Here is a 7,342-nt window from a genome sequence, read left to right on the forward strand (position 1 = left end):
ATACTACCCACCTCAGCTGAGTCAGTGCTGGGGAAGGATGGGGGTGGGGCCCAAGGACCCCCTCAGCCACTGAGCCTAGGTGAAGCCTTGTCTGGGCCCTGCTCATTGGCCTCAGCTGGAGGTGCACAGCAGGTACTCAGTAAGTGCTTGAGAGCAAACTATAAAGCATACATAGTCTCAAAGCTGCCTTACCCCAAACTTCTCTCCAGCCCTCTACTGACAAAGTTAAAAAAAGTTAACATCATGTCAGCTGGCAAAGGGAAAATACTAAAGGGCCCAGACACATTTTCAGAGCTGGCAAGACATTTGAATTTGGAGCTGAGAGGCAGTAAATCGATAACCGGTACCCCTGATAACAGATAAATTTCAAAAATCTACAGTAAACATATTTATAGGTGACATGTAGAAAAGTCAGTTCAATAAAAATTTATAGATTTTGTGCTATCCTACCACATTCCAAATAGTTTTTTACAAAGGGAATTGACAAGCTCTTTCTAAAATCTATTTGGAAATGTAAAGGTGCAAGAATAGCCATGAGGATCACCAAGTAGATCTATTTGGTGAGAGGATTTTCTCTACCAAATATCAGTACATACATAAAGATACAGTAAGCAAGACATTGGCCGATAAGATGGATAAACAGACCAGGGGACTAAAGAAACAGCCCTGAGCAAGACCCTTGCCTTTTTAGACATTTAATATATGACAGAGATTACACTTCAAAGAAGGCAAACTTACCAAAGAAAGCTGCTGAGACAACTGTGTATGTGGAACACATTGATCTTATACCATTTTCCCACACCGTGCACTCACATTATAGCCACCCTGCTATAGTGAACTGCCCCATAGGGTTTCCAAGGAGTGCCTGGTAGATTCAAACTGCCTACCTTTTGATTAGTAGCTAAACTCTTAACCACTACATTATGTCCAGGAGCAGTAAATAGCCAAATACAAAAGCAAATTATAAAACAATCAGAAGTTATTATGGGGAAAAGGAATTATCTCTTCAAAGTTACATGATGGACCACAAAGCTGCTATGCACGTGGAGGTTAGGGTGGCAGCTGAGGAATTTAAGACTACAGGCCCAGCGAGTTTCAAGCAGTCAGCAAAGATTCCAGCACACAGTAGACAGCACCCCCTCCCCAAGTGGCAGCCACTGGCAGTCCACTGTGGTGGCTGGAACCTACTTGGCTGCCTAGGTGACCAGCTACAGGAACTGCTCGGCATCAGGAGATGCCAGCCTTGCTTCTGCCACAGGGCAAGAATATGCAAGCTCTCCACCTTTTCACTTCAGAGATGCAGATCCACTGCCTGGGGCCCCTGGGAATGAGACCACAAAGTGACCTCCCTCCTCAGTAAACCTGGGTTCTGGCTGCACACATCCTGCATCCAGGCCCTCCCCTTCCCACCTTTAGGGCCTAGATCCCTGCCAACCCATGGAGTGCTCAGCAAACAGGGAAGGGGTCACTACATATGGCACCTGGATCACTACTGGCCTTCATGGGACTTCTATGGGGAGGGGGCTCCCATGGTTGAATGGACCGTAGTTTTTCTCCTGGGACAAGAGCCTGTGCTCTGACTAGCTCCCCACCTGTCTCCCCAGATGGCAATCCAGCTTCTCGGGTGCTTTGGGGCTTTACTGGTGGTTGGCATTTTCCTGGCTTGGTGTAAAGCATCAATAAAAACCAATACTCAGGGCGTTCTGCTAAGAATGCTGCTAAGCTGATGGCTGCTTCTGTGCCCATTTATTGCTGTCTATCTGGAGTCGCTAGTTTCTCACCTTGATCTAAACTTCACTCACTCGCTAAACCCAGTGGGGAAAGGGGGCTGCTGTCTCCCTTGAGGATGTGGATCTGAACTCCTTGAAGTGGACTGGACTTTATATGCGCTGAGGTTGCGGTATTAGGGGCACAAACATTTAGAATTGTAACATCACCCTAGTTGAGTGACTTTGTTATCATTAGAAATTTTACTCTGCCTCCAAAAATGCTTTCTGCCTTAGTATCAGCTCTGCCTGGAGTAAGCATAGCTATTTAGGCTTGTGTTTCCATAACATATCCATACCCGTTTCATTCACCAAATCTTCATCTTCTGTTGAAGGTCTGACTTGTAATCGGCACGTGGGGGTGTGGCCAGGGTGGTAGAGCCAGGGGTGACTGCAGGCCTGTTGCCAGCTCGGGCAGGAGCAGCTGCAACCTGAGCCCTGTCACTAGGTTTGCGGCCTGGTCTCCTGGGATGGCCCAGGGCACTTAGAAGTGTTCTACCCTGGATGGGTACCTTGCAGAAATCTAAATTTAATAAAAATCCAATCGGAATTCGAGAAGGGCTTTTGGATGGGGAAAGGAAATGGACTCTGAATAAAATATCATTACTAAGAGTCAATGTAAAGGGGAGACTTACTCTGCAATATATTAAAAACACTGTAAAGCCACTGTGGTTTAAACATTATCATGTTTATGCACCAAAACCCCAAACCCACTGCTGTTGAGTCTATTCTGACTCATGGTGACCCTATGAGTATCTGCAAATAGTTTAAAAGGGGGGAAAAAAAAGTTCACCACCCAGGTAAATACCAGTCAGGACTCGCATTACAAACGGAGACCCTATTCAACTGAGTTTAAGCAAAAAACAGCCATTGACACAATGGCAATCGCAGGGGAAGGCAGGTGGTGTGGAACTCAGGTGTCAGGACTTTTAGACCATCAGGACACACTGCTCCCTTCCTCTCTCCACCCCTGGAAACACAGATTTCTAAGGGTCACAAACACACAAAAACAGGCCTGAGATCACCACCGGTTAGGCAAGTCACAGGATACCACAGCTCAAGGCTGCAATATGCAACCAGATGACGTGTGAATAAATATCAGTGTCCAGCAGAATAACCACCTTTTCCTGTCTCTTTTTGAGAATACTTTTCCAAGACATGCCACAAAATCATTCTCCTAATGCTTCACTTCCCCATGCATCTGTCAGTTTGCTGTATGTGGGAGGTTTCGCATTGCTGTGATGCTGGAAGCTATGCCACCAGTACTCAAATACTGGCAGGGCCACCCATGGTGGAGAGATTTCAGCTGGGCTCCAGACAAAGACCAGGAAGAAGGACGGGGCAGTCTACTTCTGAAAAAAAAAAAAAAAAATAGCCAATGAAAACCTTATGACTAGCAGCAGAATATTGTCTGATATACTGCAGGAGGATGAGCCCCTCAGGTTGGAAGGCACTCAAAAGATGAGTGCAGTTCATCGACAGGGAAATCCCGGAAATTCAGGCCGGATTCAGAAGAGGACATGGAACAAGAGATCATTGCTGATGTCAGATGGATCCTGGCTGAGCATAGAGAGTATCAAAAAGATATTAACGTGTGTTTTATTGACTATGTAAAGGCATTCAACTGTGTGGATCATAACAAATTATGGATAACACGGCAAAGAATGGAAATCCCAGAACACTTAATTGTGCTCATGATGAACTTGAACATAGATGAATGACTTGTATATAGTCATTTGAACAGAACAAGAGGATACTGTGTGGTTTAGTCAGGAAAGGTGTGTGTCAAGGTTGTATCCTTTCACCATACTTATTCAATCTGTATGCTGAGCAAATAATCCATGAAACTGGATGATATGAAGAAAAATGCATCAGTATTGGAGGAAGACTCATTAACAACTTGTGATATGCAGATGACACAACCTTGCTTGCTGAAAGTGAAGAGGACTTGAAGCACTTACTGATGAAGATCAAAGACTACAGTCTTCAGTATGAATTGCACCTCAACATAAAGAAAACAAAAATCTTCACAACTGGATCAATAAGCAACATCATGATAAACTCAGAAAATACGCTGTCAAGAATTTCATTTTACTTGGATCCACAACATTCATGCAACCAACAGTCAAGAAATCAAACAACATATTGCATTGGGCAAATCTGCTGCAAAAGACCTCTTTAAAGTGTTAAGAACTTTATGACACGTTAAGGACTAAGGTGTGCCTGACCCAAACCAAGGTGTTTTCAGTCGCCTCATAGGCATGTGTCCCCAGGAACGTGCAATCCTCATGATGACAGATATTCTTGCCAACCAGGAAGCCCCAAACCTACTTCCATGTTCAGCACCTTTTACTTAACTGTATAGTCTTCATCGGGGCCTCGTTGCACAGTCATGCTCAGTAGAATCACTGAATACACATGCTTGATTAAATCAGGTCCTCCTCCCTTCCCAAAGTTAGCTGACTAGGTGTGGTCTTTGTGGCTCCCATTCACTTGCACAAACTTTCAAGCATTGGCTGGCTGTTTTAGATAACTAAGACACCTCGATTGCTAGGGAAATTCCAAGGGTTACCTTCAGGATCCAAATACCAAGGCCAAATAGAGTTGTCTGACAGGAGGTATGCAAAACAAAAACCACACCAAGCCTCTTAAGCAGCCAAGTGCTTTAACCACTGCACCATCTGGGTTCCTTGAGGAAAGGAACAAAGGAGAACTTTTCCTTCCAGAGACTATTTTTCATTGAGTAGAGTGGAATAGCACTATTGTTCACAGGCGCTTACGTTAACTCAGGTTTAAGCTGTTAGTAATTAAGAGTCTCATTTTTGCATTTTTATGTGAACATTCAGCCCCACTGCCTGGCTGTGTTAGCTGCAAACTTTACTTAAAAGTTTGGTAATAATAGTCATAAAAGTGTACATATACTAGGAAAGAGTAGGAGAAAATATATGTAGAACAGCACTTTAAACTTAATAAATTTAACAAGCCATCAAGAGGTAATAGTGGCATGCAATGTGGGAAATCTTAATGTAAATCACAATCTAATCTCTATTAAAAGTACATGTTATGCTGTGCTCAGTAAAGTTACTCTGAGCTCCATTTAACAAAATTGCTGTTAACAAAGGATACTTATATGCATGAACCCTACAAACCTCATACATTTGCTGTCCTGAGTTGAATTTTTTGTGCTTAAAAATAATAGCAATAATATTCACAGGGAAGATGCTAATCTCCAATTTCCCCCAGAAGAAAACCACTGGTCTATAGTCAACTATTTTGTCATATTTCCAATGAAAAAATTAACATTTCGATTTGAAAATTTTCATCTGCTTTACCTAAATTGACAGTTTTCCCTTCATTACAAATGTTCTGAGATATATAATAAAGTCCGAAGTCTTGTTGAAAACTTTGCTGCATTAAAAACATCTATACAGTTTCAATTCATTCTCAGTTACCTAATGCTCAATGGCATGTCCCTATCTGGTAAATTTTCCTGGATGTATTGCTTTGTTTCTCCCCACAAGTTTTTTGACTTTTACATTAATTGACTTGGGAATGAAAGATGGTACAACAGGTTTCTTTCCTGTGTGAATTTTCTGATATACAAGGAGTAGTAACTTCTCACAGAAGTATATTAGCTACAGTAGGCTGGTTCTGTTGCAGTGCGAACAGATCAAAAGATCAAAATATGGGATGTCTCAACAGGGTACTTATTTCTCATTCAAGTGAAGTACAAATGGGGTCTTTGAGATAGAGGTAACAAGACTCTGCTATTCCCCATCAATTCCTCTGTCTTAAGTGATGGTTGCTATCTTCAGCCTACGCCTCCCAAGGTCACCTTGGAGGTTGTCTCCAGTCTCACAGGGGATGAGAGATAAGGAAGAACTGCATGGAATATTTTTGTGAGGTAGCCCTAGAAGTGATGTACATCACTTGTGCTCATATTTCATAGCAAGAACTGTTACATGGTCCCACCCACAGTAAAGGGAGACTGAGAAATGTAGGCTGTGTGTCCAAAAGGAAAAGAAAGTGAGTCTTAGTGAACACACAGCCTCTCTCTGCCACAAAGGATTTCTCCTCCACGTGAGTTCTCTGATGTTTGTTGAGGTGCGACTTCTGGCAAAAGGTTTTCCCACATTCCTTACCTTCATTGGACTTCTCCCCTGTGTGAGTTCTCTGATGTTTGCTGAGGGTTAACTTCTCACAGAACGTTTTCCCACACTCTATACACTCAAAGGGCTTCTCCCCTGTGTGAGTTCTCTGATGTACAGTGAGTTTTGACTTCTGGTAGAAGGTTTTTCCACATTCATTACACTCATAGGGTTTTTTCCCCAGTATGAGTTCTCAGATGGACAGTGAGTTTTGGCTTCACACAGAAGGATTTCCCACACTCATTACATTTATAAGGTTTTTCTCTTATCTGTATTCTCCGATGTACAGTTAGGGAAGGCCTGTGGCTGAAGGATTTCCCACATTCCTCACATTTGTAGAGTTTCTCTCCCGTGTGCGTTCTCTGATGTGCAGTGAGGACCGACTTCTTGTGGAAGGTTTTACCACACTCAACACATCCATGAGGTTTCTCCCCATTATGAGTTCTCTGATGTACAGTGAATGTTGACTTCTGGCAGAATGTTTTTCCACACATACTACACTCACAGGGTTTCTCCCCAGTGCGGATTTTCTGATTCACTGTTAAGTCTGACTTATGGCAGAAGGATTTTTCACATTCATTGTATGCATCTGTGTGTTCATTATTTCCTCTTTGTGTTCTCTGATGTGTTATAAGGGTTGTTTTGCTAATGATGGTTCTTTCACATTTGCTACATTTATAGGGTTTCTCCCCAGTGTGTGTTTTCTGATGTTTAGTGAGGTTAGACTTTTTACAGAAAGTTTTCCCACAGATATTACATTCAAAAGTTTTCTCTCTTAAGTGACTCTGAAGCTGAGTAAGGTATAATTTCTTAATGAAATCATCCTCACTTGAATTACATTTGTGGTGTTTCTCCTCCAAGCGAGGTCTATGAGGATGAAAGAGTGCTGGCTGCTCACAAAAGGTTTTCTCACATTCATCACATTTACATTGATTCTCACCTAGGTGAGTTTTCTCTTGGACATCACAGGCTTTCGCGTATTCATCGTTATGTACAGGATTTCTCTTCTGCATGAGCCCTCCTGTGTGTAAAGAATGCTGCCTCCTTACCAAAGGCCTTCCCTCGTCTACTATGTTCAAAAGGCTGCTGCAGAGTTTGAGTCTTCTGTTGATGAATAAGACATTAGCTATACCTGAAGCATTTCCCAATTAAATCATGGTTGTAAGGTTTCTCTCTAGCACACAGTGCATCAGGGTCAACAAGGAGGAGTAAGGCCTTACAAACATTAAACCCCTCCAGCCTTATTCCTGAATAGCTTCCATTACTTATAACCAATTGATAAATATGGTTTGAACTCTTTCCACAAGTTACTTTTCTTAAAGAAAAAGGGTTTGTGCTCAAATTAAATGTTTTTCCTAATTCAACTCTCTCCTTAGTTGATGCTTTCTTGTTGATGGTCACAACTTGCCACATATCTTTGCCTTGACT

The 7,342-nt window shown here is 42.4% G+C and overlaps 1 pseudogene; it reads right to left on the reverse strand.

Moving 5' to 3' along the window:
- Window positions 1-62: 62 nt before the first annotated feature.
- LOC126059422 (zinc finger protein 239-like) lies at window positions 63-6,927 on the reverse strand (annotated as a pseudogene).
- Window positions 6,928-7,342: the final 415 nt, after the last annotated feature.

The sequence above is a fragment of the Elephas maximus genome, chromosome 16, assembly GCF_024166365.1.
Source record: "Elephas maximus indicus isolate mEleMax1 chromosome 16, mEleMax1 primary haplotype, whole genome shotgun sequence".
In the NCBI taxonomy this organism is placed as follows: Eukaryota; Metazoa; Chordata; class Mammalia; order Proboscidea; family Elephantidae; genus Elephas; species Elephas maximus.